The sequence below is a fragment of the Euphorbia lathyris genome, chromosome 3 (genome assembly GCF_963576675.1).
Source record: "Euphorbia lathyris chromosome 3, ddEupLath1.1, whole genome shotgun sequence".
NCBI lineage: Eukaryota > Viridiplantae > Streptophyta > Magnoliopsida > Malpighiales > Euphorbiaceae > Euphorbia > Euphorbia lathyris.
Genome location: NC_088912.1, coordinates 97,764,133 through 97,779,556, shown reverse-complemented (window position 1 = coordinate 97,779,556; position 15,424 = coordinate 97,764,133). Strand labels below are relative to the sequence as shown.

Here is a 15,424-nt window from a genome sequence, read left to right as displayed (position 1 = left end):
CTTTCACTGGTATGTCTCTTTCGCTCTCACTCACTCAGTTGTTGGGCATATGAAATAATATTGCTGTAGATTTATGTTTCGGTAATTTGCTTCTCGTTCTGTGAAATTAATTTAACAACACATTATTCTTCCTGGTTCTGTTTCTGCAACAAGTTAAATTTAAAGATGATGGTGTTTTTCTTCTTTCTTTCATTTCAATTAATTTATCATGTTTTGTAGCATGGATGAAAGAAGGAACTGAAAACAATTCTTTCTAATGAACAAGTAATATCGTTGGTCTGCAGTTGTATGGTTTAATGTCAATGCTGACTATTTAGTTATATTTTTAAGTTCTGCTTAAGCTTTAGTACTGTAAGGTTGGTTTTGAATATTTCAATTTTATTAGTTCTGCTTAAGCTTTACACAAGTAATGAATATTTATTAGTCGAAAAACCCAAGTTGAAAATAGTCAACTAATGTTTAATTACTTGTGTTTGATTATTCAACTAATGCTTCAATTTTAATGTTCTTTTGTAATCAATTTTAATGTTTCAATTATTTGTAAAGATGGATGTCCAGAGTCTGCGATTAAGCATTGCTGACATAGGGTCTAGAATACTCAAACTAGCATGTACTAAATATCTTAATTATGAGTTATCTAATTGGTTAATATAGACATAAAACATCTATTGCTCCATCATTTTAATTAGATCTGACTTCACTGGAACTACTATTTCATTTTGTTTGGTGCATGTCCTAATGAAGTAATGGAAAACTTGATGTTTCCATCTTTTCTGTTACTGGCTTTCAAATTTTCAAAAATTTGGTGTGTTGCATTAATTACATATTTTGATCTCTCTACATATCTAGGTACTAGTAGAAAAACCAGAGGCATTGTATACTGCAGAAAGCTTACAGCATTACCTCTAGAAGGAAAAATTAATGTGGAGTTTGATGAGGAAGGTAATGAGATCGGTCCACATTTATCATTGTTTGCTTTCGTAATATTAATGTATATAAATATTGTCTTTACTTTTATTGTTGATTTTGTAACAGTTGGTGAATTAAACCATTTGGTTTCTTCAACTACAAGTGGGGTAACTCCAATCTTTAGAAGCTTGCTGCGAATGTCATTTTTTCTTATGATTTCTTCTATTATTATTTGTATGGTATTGATGGGGGAAATTTTTTCTATTGGATACTTTTGATAAATTTTCTTTTCCTGCTGGGATTTTCATTTGATGGATGATAGCTAGAAAGATTCATGTTTAATTAATAAATATTATTTTTGAGAAGATTGGTTGAAATTTGAGTCTTTATTCACTTTCATATTGATTTTAATGAGCTTCATCCATTCAAAAGATCATATAATAATAATAATAATAATAATAATAATAAAATTAAAATAAAGTACCACTGATTATGTTTGCCACGATGATGCTTGTGGCTAGGAAATCTTTATAGACACAACGAATCTATTTTTGCCACATTTATGCTTGTGGCTAAACAAAATTTCTAGCTACATGTTCTATTTTGCCACGGTTATGCTCGTGGCTAAATAAGATTTCTAGCCATAATTATTTTACTTTTGCCATGGTTTTGCTCGTGGCTATGTTGGGTTGATTGCCACGGGTTACTATTACTTGCCACATGTATTTATTCTTGCCACGAGTTTACCCGTGGCAAAGGATGTGATTAGCGACGGACCTTCTTATGGCATAAAAACTCATTTATGCCACGACCATTATTTTTCCGTGGCAACTATTTAGCCACAATCACTTGTGCCACGGAAGAATTTCTGTGGCTATGTAGTATAGCCATGTTAAGCCTAAAATATACCTAAAATATCATCAATAATTACATCAATATTGCTACGAATTTATGCTATTTATAACTGTTTAGAAAGCTTTTACTCTCGAATATGTTTCTTTCTTGTAAGGTACATCAATATTTGGTAAAATCCAAATAGGAACGAAAAGAGCTCAAAAACAAAAGAAAAACCCTACAAAAGGAGTCGAAGACGACGAAAATTAATAACGCCAAATCGAGGACGAGAACGAAAGCCGAAGAAGTGAAAGACGTTCTGTGCCGCAACCGCGGTCCCCAAATTCTCGATCGCGACACGCGTTCTTCAGCTTCTCCTTCCCTTCGTTCGAAGACCAATTGATGCTCCCCCATTCTCGGTAGAGAATTAAATATTCTCGTTACGAGCAGGAGTTTGTAGAAGCCAAATTGCACACTTTCGTTTTCGACGAAACGCGTTCGTTCGGGTGGATAAAGACGTCCTTTCACAACGGATACGATCCTTCACAACGGACACAACACTTCAATCAAGACTCTTCAACATCTATTAATAAAGAGTTGAAGATATGTAGAAGAAAGAGATTAGTATAGAATTTATGCAGAAATTCTGAGTCAAGTGATTCAGAAGTTAGATTTCGATTCTGTAAAAAGTAATATGCTGTACACACATTTTTTATTCAATAATAACAAGTTCATTAGCGTTTAGACATTGTTCCAATTTTTTTTTCATTTTAGTAGTAGACCGACCACGTCTCTATTACGAAGATTTAATGAGAAGATTGAGTAGAGGATCCGCCCCTGAGCTTGACAAACTCTAACGAAACCCAAGGAAAGGATTGACAACCCGTTCACTTGCAAGTCGTCTATTGTTTCCATGCTCCATGTTCTCTGTAAACTTGTATCAATTTATATTTCATCTAATAAAGTCCGTTCTATTCGATAGATTTTTATGCAGCACTTTGGTAAAGGATCTGAAGTGGATGCTGGTGTTTTCATTAAAACGTATTTAATTCAAAATCTTTACAAGGAAACTTTGTTGAACACTTAGGCAAATTATTATCTCGAAAGAGTTTTAATTTGATTAAGGGCAATTATCCCGGATAGGGTTTTGTCATGTTCAAAACCTAATAATTAGAGGTTCCGTCATTTATTTCATCTTTATAATTCATACAAAGTTTAAAGTTGTTTTCTTTGCTTAATGCAAACAAATACATTTGTTTACTTTTTCTAAAAAGTACTAAACGTTCCTGTCTCGCAAATTCATTCTTAAATCAGAATATTTTCTAACATTTTCATACTCTAATCTAATTCTCATCCTAGCAATTTCAAAACCAAAACCGATTAAATGATTTTCCATATTATAAACCTTAAAAGTAAATTTAACCGATTATAAATAAGTTTTGTTTGAAAAACGTTCCCGGTGGGATCTATATCTTTTATTACTACAAGCGTATACCGTGCACTTGCGGAAATCGCTCAACAAGTTTTTGACGCCGTTGCCGGGGAACGCCAAAATTGTTGACAGAATTTTAAATTTTTCGTGTTTTATTTCGAATCTAGGTTTATTCATACTTATTTTATTTTTTTTTAAAATTTAATAATTTTCAATTACTAATATATTTATTCTTCAAATTCTGTTTTATAGGTAGTTTCGGTTCGTGCAAGATTTCAAGTTCATGCGCAGTTCTCGAAGTTCAGGCATTACCACCAAAACCACTAGACCCAGAAATTGAAAGGACACTTAAGAAGAACAAAAACAACAACAAAAACAAAAATAAAAACAAGAACAAAAACAAAACCCCAGTAAAGACAAATACCGAATCTGGTAAAATGGGAGACTCACCAACACTTATGGATTACGCTAGGCCAAGTGTGGCCGGTGTGACCAATAGTATCGTTAGACTCAGAATCACCGTAAATCAATTTGAAATTAAGCCAGCGTTGCTTAATATGTTGCAAAATAATGTAACATTTTATGGGTTAACTAACGAAAATCCTAACACCCATTTAACAAATTTCCTTGAAATTTGTGACACTTTTAAAATCCCAGATGTGACTGCAGAAGCAATCAAACTTCGCCTTTTTCCTTTCACTTTGAAGGATAGGGCTAAAGAATGGTTAACTTCTATGCCAGCCGCAACTTTTGCCACTTGGGAACAATTAGCCCAAGCGTTTTTATCAAAAAAATTTCCTTTAGCAAAAACCGCAAGAGTCATTAAAGAGTTGACATCTTTTTCTCAAAATGATAATGAAACTCTTTATGAGGCTTGGGAATGTTTTAAAGAACTCCAACGTTTATGCCCACACCACCAATTGCCCGCTGAACTTTTAATGCAAACATTTTATAATGGACTAAATCCTACAACTAGAGGTTCATTGGACGCTATGTCTGGAGGGTTATTCATGAAGAAAACATCTACCCAAGCAAGAGAACTTTTGGAGGAAATGGCAATCAACAGCTGTATGTGGCCCGCGGAACGTGGACACGTACCAATAGTGAAACCATCATCCTCAGCAACGTCATCAGTTAAAGGTATAGTGAATCTTGATCCAGTAGCGATGTTGCAAGCCCAATTTTCTGCCTTATCGCACAAAATTGATAAGTTTATGGCACCGTGTGATCGTAATGGTAACCCAATCCAAACGGATGTGGATTACGAAGGTATGAGTGAAATTGAACAGGTAAATTTTGTCCAAGGGCAAAACCAAAATAATAACCCTTATTCCAATACATATAATCCTGGATGGAGAAATCATCCTAACTTTAACTGGAGAGATAATAATAATAATACTAATGCTAATCAAAATCGTACTGCTAATTATCAAAATCAATCAAGAGATACGATTAGCACTTTATCTTCTAAAATCGACAAATTTATTGATCCTATGAGCGGAAAAATAAGTAATCACGACGATGGTTTTAAACGGATCGAGAATAAATTCTATCAGCTTATTAAAAACCAATCATCTAGCATCCATAATTTGGAGATTCAAATTGGACAACTCGCTAAATCAATTCCATCCCGCAAAGAGGGAAGTCTTCCAAGCCATACGGAATAAAATCCGAAAGAGCATGTTAAGGCTATCACTCTTCGTTCAGGGAAAATTACTTAGGCCTAAAAATGCCCAGAAATTCGACCTTACCTGGAACTGATTTACCAAATTCCAAAGAAGATACTTTAAAACAAAAAGATGCACCAATTGACTCTAGTACAAAAACTTTTGTACCCAAACGACCTTTTCCACACAAAGTCCGTAATAAGGACTATGATAAACAACTTTTAACATTTTTAGATAAACTTAAAAATTTGCATATTAATTTAACGTTTATGGATGCGATTACGCAAATTCCCAATTATGGTAAATTCCTCAAAGATTTAATTTCAAAGAAAATCAGTTGGGAAGGAATTTCATCCGTTTCACTAACTGAGGATTGCAGTTCGATTGTGTCAAGCAATTTGCCTACTAAACTCAATGATCCCGGATGTTTTACCATTCCGTGTAAATTGGGAGATATTGAATTTCCCAGTTGTCTCTGTGATTTAGGAGCAAGCATTAACTTGATGCCATTATCTATTTTTAATAAGTTAGGCTTAGAAGAAGATATCAAACGTACCAATATGGTTTTACAATTAACGGATCAAACTACTAAAAGACCATACGGTATAATCGAGGATGTTTTAGTTAAAGTTGACAAATTTATTTTTCCTACCGATTTCGTTATTTTAGATTTTGCTTATGATGTTAATTTTCCGCTAATCTTTGGTAGACCATTCATGAACACGGGACGTGCTCTAGTTGATGTGTCGGAAGGGAAAGTAGTTTTACGAATAGGAGATGACAAGATTGAGTTTGATATGAACCAAGCGATGAAATATCCTATAGAAGATTTCGCTTGTATGAAACTTGATTTAATTGAAGAATGTGTAAATGACATTGTTCAAAAAGAAGAAATAATAGAACCTATAATGAGTGAGGAACTAGAAGATAAGGACCTAGAACCTTTGATTCGTGAAGATGGACCAGTTCCGCCTTCAATTATAGTTCCACCTAAATTAGAACTTAAAGAATTACCAAGTCATTTGAGGTACGCTTTCTTAGGCGAAGGCGATTCTCTACCTATAATTATCTCTAACAAATTAACACAAGTTCAAGAAGAGAAATTGAAAGAAGTTGTTAGAAATAGGATAGGAAGTATGGGTTGGCAAATTTCAGACTTAAAAGGTATTAATCCAAGTATCATAATGCACAGGATTCACTTAGAAGAAGATAAGCCACCTAAAGCGGATAGGCAAAGACGCCTAAATCCCAATATGAAGGAAGTAGTAAAAAATGAGATTACTAAACTTCTGGACAATGGAATCATCTACCCTATTTCGGATAGTGAATGGGTTAGTCCAATCCATTGTGTACCTAAAAAGGGAGGCATAACAGTTGTAAGGAATGAAGAAGGTGAATTAATACCAACACGAACCACCACTGGTTGGAGAGTTTGTATAGATTATAGAAATCTAAATAAAGCAACTAGGAAAGATCATTTTCCTCTTCCTTTCATTGATCAAATGATCGAAAGGATAGCTGGTCATGCTTTCTACTATTTTCTAGATGGTTACTCCGGATTCTTTCAAATATACATTTACCCGGATGACCAAGATAAAACAACCTTCACATGTCCTTACGGAACATTTGCATATAGGAGAATGCCCTTTGGTCTATGTAACGCACCTGCAACATTTCAACGTTGTATGACTGCGATTTTTAATGATTTCATTGAAGATATCATGAACGCTTTTATGGACGATTTTTCAGTTTATGGAGATTCTTTTGATTCGTGCCTAAAAAACTTGGATAAAGTTTTGTCTAGGTGTGAAGAAACAAATTTGGTATTAAACTGGGAAAAATGTCATTTCATGGTTGACGAAGGAATTGTTTTAGGTCACAAAATATCTGAAAAAGGATTAGAAGGGGATAGAGCAAAAACTTCAGTAATAGAAAAATTACCCCCTCCAACTACTGTTAAGGGAATAAGATCATTTTTAGGACATGCCGGTTTTTACAAAAGATTTATTAAGAATTTTTCTGTAATTTCCAAACCACTCACTAATCTATTCATAAAAGATTCCACCTTTGATTTTAATGAAGATTGCGTTAAAGCTTTCGAAACATTAAAAACAGCTTTAGTCAGTGCACCTATTATTGCTAAACCCGATTGTGATTTACCATTTGAAATTATGTGTGATGCAAGTGATTTAGCTGTCGGATGTGTTTTAGGTCAAAGGAAGGATAAGAAACTTCCTGTCATTTATTATGCAAGTCACACACTGTCCGGTGCACAATTAAACTACACCACAACTGAGAAAGAAATGTTAGTTGTAGTTTTTGCATGTGATAAGTTTAGGTCATACTTGTTAGGTTCGAAAGTTATTATTTATACTGATCATGCAGCATTAAAATATTTATTTGCTAAAAAGGATGCAAAACCGCGTCTAATTTGATGGGTTTTATTGTTACAAGAATTTGATATCGAAATAAAAGACAAAAAGGGAGTAGAAAACCTTGTCGCGGATCATCTATCGAGACTTGAAGATGAGAACGGTCCTATAGGTGAAACTAACGGTATACGTGATGATTTCCCTGATGAACATCTCTATCAAATGAAAAGCGTCATGTCACCATGGTATGCAGATATTGCTAATTATCTTGCAGCCAATATTGTTCCGGAAGGATTAAAATTCCAACAAAAGAAGAAATTTTTCTTCGACATTAAACAGTATTTTTGGGAAGATCCTTTTTTGTTCAAAACTTGTGGTGACGGGATAATTAGGAGATGCATTGGTGCAAATGAATATGAATCCATAATGTCGGAATGCCATTCTAGCTCTTATGGAGGACATAATGGAGCTAACAAGACAACAGCTAGAATATTTGAATGTGGTTTCTTTTGGCCTACGATGTTTAAAGACGTCCGTTCATTTATTACTCGATGTGATAAGGGCCAAAGAACATGAAATCTGGGAAGGAAAGATGAGATGCCCCTCACAACCATATTAGAAGTTGAAGTCTTCGATAGAATAGATTTCATGGGACCTTTTCTCCCTTCTTTCAGTAAAACTTACATATTAATTGCTGTTGATTATGTTTCAAAGTGGGTTGAAGCAATTGCAACCCCGCCGAACGATTCTAAAGTTGTCGTTAATTTTCTTGACGATATATTTTCTAGATTTGGTTGTCCAAGAGTCATCGTTAGTGATGGCGGTACTCATTTTATAAACCGAAGTTTTGAAACGCTTATGAAAAAATACGGAGTACGCCACCGCGTGTCTACGCCATACCATCCTTAGTCAAATGGTCAGGCGGAGATATTAAATAGAGAACTCAAATGGATTCTAGAGAAAAGAGTTTCATCCTCAAGAAAAGATTGGTCTTGTAAACTAAATAATGCGTTATGGGCATACCGTACTTCATTTAAAACACCAATAGGAATGACTCCATACCGCTTAGTGTATGGTAAGGCATGTCATTTGCCAGTCGAATTAGAACATAAAGCCTATTGGGCTATTAGGGAACTTAACTTTGATTTACGACAAGCAGGTAAAAAACGTTTGCTCGATTTAAATGAGTTAGATGAGTTACGCCATCTATCTTACGAAAATGTAAAGATTTATAAAGAAAAAGTGAAAAAATGGTACGATGCCAAAATTAAAGTCAAACACTTTAATGTTGGGGATAAAGTGTTGTTATTTAATTCACGACTTTGTTTATTTCCAGGAAAACTTAAGTCCAAATGGATAGGACCATATTTAGTCGTCAAAACATTCGATTATGGTTCTTTAGAACTGGAAGGTCCTAACGGAGTTCGTTTTAAAGTTAATGGTAATCGATGTAAAATCTATTACGAAAATATTTCACAAATAGGAATTTCGTTCGTAACAAGATTATCTGACGTATAAATCACTCAGTTTTTCGATCACAGTTTATTTTGTTTTATTTCTTTTTATTTTTGATCATTTAATTTTTATTTAATTTAATTTAATTTTATTTAATTTTATTTTTTTTTCCAAATGCCATTGTTGTGATTAGATGACTTTATGTTATGATTTAAGTACATAAAATATGTTTATTTCATGATTTTAGATTTGATTTTAGGAAATTAGAGTGAAATTGAAGTTTCAGGCAAATTCTCTGCCGAGAATTTGGAATTCTCAGCCGAGAATCCTATTTTTCAGAGCTGTCCAAATAGGTTAGGTTTTTTCTGAACTTACCGAGAATAGCCGGATATTTTAAACTTGTGCCACGATTTTAACCGTGACACAAGTGACAATTTGTTGTAGTGCGTAAAAACCCTAACTAAAAGAAATAGAACGTAACAAAATCGAGATTACAGAGCTGTGCGAACCGTGTATGTACCTTGCTTTCCAAGCTTTTACACCCTCAAAAAGTGGTCTTCACCCTTACTGCTGCTCCTTCATACTTCCTTAGGGTTTTTCGTTTTCTGGGAAAATAGGTTGGATACGAACCGTATGATGCAGAAGATGACGAATTTCGACTTTTTCCCTCCTAATTCCAACTTGATTATGAGGTTTTTCAGTGGTTTATGGTGCCTGGTAATGTTGAAGTTCAAAGGTTGGAATAGGAAGAGTTGCGATTTTGAGGCCTCTGTTTTCTGGTTTTAAATATTAAGTATTTTAATTTAATACCCATTTTGCCCCTGGTCAAAATTTGGGTCAAACTGCCACGTCATCAAAAATAACGGAGTAAGTGAAAAAAATCTGTTCTCTGCTAACGACGTTTAGCACAGACCTCTTTTTGCAAAAAAAAAAAAACCACAGGTTTGAGTTTGTAAAAAAGTGTATACCACATACATTTTTTGCACTTATCCCTAATTTTATATTATACGTATATAAACTCAGATGAACATGTAACATTAGAATTGATTGGTTCAATTTGCATAAGGAATTATAGTTTGAGGTTTTTAATCAACATTGTTTAACTTATCTTCTTCTTTATTTGGCATTCCTCTGTTTTTCTCACATCTTCATGTTGAATATATAGAGCAGTAGATTGAAGAGCCCGTTTATTTTTATATTATATTCAAGCTCTTCAATCTGATGCTTTATGTATTCCGCATGAATATGGGAAAAACAGAGGAATGCCCAATAGAGGAAAAGATGAGTTAAACTATGTTGATTAAAAGGGGAATTTGGAGTTCTTTCATCTCCGTTTCTGTTCAACGGATATGGGTCTTGTCGTTTGACAAGTTTAGTTTTGTATTGTCCTTTGATAAGTTTCTTCTTTTATTTTCAATTCTTGCATTAAAAGTTCTTTTTCCATCTACGACATCATCAAGTAATCACTCTGGATAATGCATTCTAGCTAACATGGGAGCTTTTCAAGGAAATCGCAGTCCTCAGCTAGTCGAGACCATGACTAGCAAAGAAGCTTTAAGTTGAATTAAGAAGCATCGCCCTAGTGAGAAAATTCAAATTCAGTCGGATTGTCTCGTCATAGTCAAGACAATTCAAATGAGTTTAGAAGATGCTTCATATTTAATTGACATTATTTATGATTGTTTTCATTTATTATGAGATTTAGAGCTGTGATCTATCTCCTTTATTAAGCGTTCAACGAATTTGACTTCTTCTTGAGAGGAATAAGAGAGAAGAAGAAGAAAGAGAGAAAAATAAAAAAAGTCAAAAAATTTATTTTTCCCAAAATATTCCTCTGCCACATCATCAATTTAACAAATTTCATCCATTTGCCACGAATTTGGTAACAGAGCAAACCACATAGTTGAGTTTGTAAATAAAAATTCCACAAATACCCATATACAAATTCGTGAAACCATAGGGCATGTATTTGAAATTAACCCTAGATTGCATTACTATCAAATAATTTTTTTCACATTTATTTTTTCTCATAAATTGTTATTATAATTTCCAAATGATAAATGTGAGATTTAAGATTTCACTGTTTTATGCCTGGATGCTAATTGCTCTCTCCTGAGTTCTTATATTAAGCATCGGGTCTTCCATGTCACTCGGAGGATCCCCAATTTACATTTGGACATGTGTATTGTGACCCCGCATAATAATTAAAATAGTGGGACCTCTTATAATATATGTGGGTCCATATTATACATGTCGAAATATGTATGGGAGGTCCTCCGAATGACATGGAAAACCGGGTGCTTCTAATAATTTTCCCTCCTAGTAACCATATGGTTAAATTTGCACATTATCCTTGTATTAAAAAAATTCATCTAGCTTCCAAATTAAAATATAATAAAATGTATATATGAGGGGCTCAAGTTTATCATCTCGCCCTGGATCTCCAAAAGGTAAGGAACGAGATAGCTTAAGACACATATAATATTTATATGTATTTAAGCATATGAAAATCAGTGTATATGCACTTAGGTGAACAAGGAATTTCAATAGGATTGAAATCAGGTTCAGTCCAACCAATTAACAAATAAATAATGGGAATTTATCTCATTATTAGGAATTATGTTTTTATATATATAAGAATAATATTGGAGATATTATTTAGGAAAAAGTACAAAAATAAACATTCTTATTATATATGTTTTTGATCGGCATCCATGTGGTTTAAAAGTTTGCAAAATGATACTTTGAGGTTCATTCCGTTAGCAAACACATACCAAATTGACTAACGATGTTAAAAGTCAAAGGAAAAAGAGTTAATTTGGTCCTTATATTTATTTATATTATAAATTAACCTCCCTTATTATCTAATTATCACAAACTAACCCCAAAATAAAAAATAAATATCAAATACACCATCCTCTCCATCTCTTTTTTATTTTTTATTTTTCTTCTTCTTTCTCCTCTCTCTCCTCTTTATTAATTTCTATCTCTAAAATCAATTGAATTTCTATCTCTTTCTAAATCTATAAAATAAATTGAATCTCTCTCTTCTCTTTGCAATCTCATAGAAAAATGATAGAATTCCATCCATTATGATGTAGTTGACCGGAGGGCTACTTTCCAAAATGGTCCTTCTGAAAACTGGTTTAATAACCAAATCCGTGGACTCCATTACATCTACCAATAGAAGACCTAAAGAGTGATCTATAGGTAGAAATTCACGTACTGTTTTGAGTTCAAAATCTGGATATCTCTGAAAACGGGTATGAAAATCTGTGAAACGGGTTAGACGTGTTGGATCAAATAAATAAACTTTCACAGGTAACAGAGGAAGAGTATAATTGCTGTAAGAAAATTCTCTTGCCTTACTACTTGTATTGATAGGTATTTATAGATTACAGACATGACTTTTAGTAAACAACATTAACTCTCTATAAATACAGATACGGAAATGGCTCTTGTAGAATACACTGAACCAAATTAAAGACTATTAATTATAAGTTTATTATTTCAACACACCCCCTTAAACTTATAAAAAATTTATCCCTTAGTTACACCAATAACAGTTCTTAATCTGCTAAATCTTCGAACTTCATTGTTATTGACCTTTTCACTCTAGTCGTGACATTTTCACTCTAGCCGCAATCATACCCATTAGTATCTCCGTCATTTTCTTCTTCCTTGTCATCTTCCTTATCCTTTATTGTCTGTACCATCAACATCACTATTATCAATGTCAACTCGTATTTTGGGTTTTGGATGAGGCACATAACTAGTGCACTTTCTACGTGAAATTAGCACAATATTACTAATGTCAATGCCCTCGACTTTTTTCACTCTTTCCTTTCTCTTTTCAACTTCCTTGATTTCTTTTGAAAATATCTCATTCAGTTTCTTCATTCGCTCGGTCTCACTTTTGATCTCAATATTTTTACCATACCCTGGTATTGAAACTTTCCTTTTCCTTGACACGTTTTTTAGTAGATAATTGAGAACAACTATCATTGGAGCCATTCTCGGTGCGTTCTGCACTGTAATTTCCTTTGCTGCTTCTTCCATAAGCTTGATTTGCTTCTTACCTGATGCTTTGATTTTTTTTTTCAAACCTCTTCCTTTTTTTAATACTTCCGAATTTTGTACATTTTGCTTTGCCCTAGTTTTATTCTTTGGTTTTACTTCATCTTTGTCAGCCTCATCGTTGTTTCTGTCTAAAGGCTCTGAATTCTCATCAGCCTATAACAATACATCATCTATATGATTGCTTATATATTTCATGTATGGATCAAGTGCAAATTTATCAAGCCAAATATCTTCCTCTAAAATTCGACAAAGACAGACCATTGTAACTTCCTCATAATTGGCTTTAATATAGGAAGCTCTTTTCATCGTGGCCTTGCTAATACTTCTCTTACTTGAAACTTCTTTCTTCTTACTTACTGGATCAGTTTCTGGCAAAAGACCCATCACAGGAGAATTTCCCATTTTCTCCTCATCATCTGATACATTTTCTTCTTCGTGTTTGGTTAAATATGCATGCATTTCACCAATTTCTCATAAATCCTCATAATTCTCATCATCGTCATTTTCTAAGGATCCCATCAGACATCGCATGACAAATTTCTTCTGTACATCCAAAGCATATTTCTCCAATCCCAAATCCTTCTCCAACAACTTCCTGATCTCCTCGAAGGTCAAAGAATCGACTTGTTCTTTGATGTCATTGATGCAGCAACATATAGCTTTCCAAATATGCGGATTGATCTCCCACGAATCAATGGTGATTTCTCTTCTCATAATGATTCTCAATCTTCAGGAGAATTTTTGTCTGGCTCTGATACCAATTTGTTGGATCAAATAAATAAACTTTAACAGAGGAAGAGTATAATTACTGGAAGAAAATTCTCTTCCCTTACTACTTGTATTGATAGGTATTCATAGATTACAGAGATGACGCTTAGTAAACAACATTAATTCTCTATAAATACAGATACAGAAATGACTCTTAGAGAATACACTGAACCAAATTAAAGACTATTAATTATAAGTTTATTATTTCAACAAGACAATCATAGTAGCAAGGCTTAGAATCTCAGCTACTTTAAGCCTGGCACTGCATCCCATTCCACCCAAATTGAAGCTTTTTATATCAGTTCTAAGCTTGTAATGATTCACAATCATCGAAACAAGAGATGGCGTGGGATTAAACAAGCTGCAGTTCACTATAAGTATATCAATTTCACTCGGTTTCACTCCAGTTTTGCTGAAAAGCGAGTCCAATGAACCAAACATCACCGCCTCCGCCTCCGCTCGGGCTTCTGCTAAAGAAAGATTCTGCGGTTGAGCTAGTATTCCTAGAGACAGATACGTTTTGTCGCTTAAACCGGAACGAGTTGTGACTCTTTTCTGGAAATTCACAGTTTCATTATCAAATGAACCGTTATCTTCTGTCATTTTATCGAACCTTTTCCGTTCATCCTCCGTTTATAACACACAAAATCCACCAGATAAATCGGGGTAGACCGCTTAGTGAAGTAGAATCCAACCACGACGAGGAAAAGAGCAAAACCGACGACTTTTGTAGTCTCGTCGACTTCATAAAGGGAAAAGATCGGGTCTTTTTTAACTCATAGAAGAAGGCCTAGAAGAAGAAGAAAAGCCTTAGTAGGAGATTTAGATTTAGGGTTACGTTGAATTGACTCTAGAGAGAGAAAGATTAATAAAGAGAAGAGAAGGAAAGTTGAAGAAAAATAAGAAATTAAAGAGAAATAGAGAAGATGGTGTAATTGATTTTTATTTGTTATTTTGGAGTTTTTTTTATGATAGTTAGATAATAAGGGCGATTAATTTATAAAATAAATAAATATGATGACCAAATTAACTCTTTTCCCATTGACTTTTAACACCGTTAGTAAATTTGGTATGTATTTGCTAACAGAATGAACCTCAATGTACCATTTTGCAAACTTTTAAACCACATGGGTGTTGATCGAAAACAGGTCTAACCACAAGATTTATTTTTTTACTTTGCCCTATTATTTATATATAAGTTTGTATGTATATACTTTTATTTAGGGTTAGGCTATCCTTTTTTCACCATTGGATGGTGATGAACTTTGACAAGGTAAGCTCATCCAATGGTAGAAAAAACAAAGTAAAGCTTGTCAAAAACAAAGTAAGCATAGAAGACCCATTTTATTTAATCTAAGATTTGAAAGAAAATAAAATCTATTATGAAATTAGGTTTTATATAGTGAAATTTGAATTTTTTTCTACCCTAAGCATATTCATTAGTGCATTATTTCGTAACATAAAAATACATTGTTCTCTCTCCCCATAAGAAAGCATCCCCTCCCCCCTCCCTCACATCTAGACTTAGCCATGGGTCGGGCTAGGCCGGGCTTGGACCAGGCCAAACAGACTTTTCTATAAAAGTCCTCAGCCCAAGCCCAACCCAGTCCAGCACATTAATTAGTAATTTAGGTGGATTCAGACCGGGCTGGAGTCGGACTTAAAAATTAAATCTCAAGCCCAGCCCATATAAACTCATCTAAATATATACAAATAAATTTTTAATTATAAAAAATAAAATTTAATACTTAAAAATAAATATTTAATATATAAATCTATAAATATATAAAATTTATTAATTAATATTAATAGGCGGATCGGACTGGGCCGGCCCGTGCTATTTTTATTAATCCCAAGCCCACCCAAATAATAAGCGGACTTTAGCGGGCTTGGACCTAATATCAATT

General features: G+C 33.7%; 1 non-coding gene across 1 annotated transcript; it reads right to left on the bottom strand.

The window, feature by feature from the left end:
• Positions 1-3,990: 3,990 nt before the first annotated feature.
• LOC136225137 (small nucleolar RNA R71) lies at positions 3,991-4,097 on the bottom strand. The gene has a single exon (XR_010686870.1). It is a non-coding gene; the product is annotated as a small nucleolar RNA R71 (small nucleolar RNA).
• Between the last annotated feature and the right edge of the window lie 11,327 nt (positions 4,098-15,424).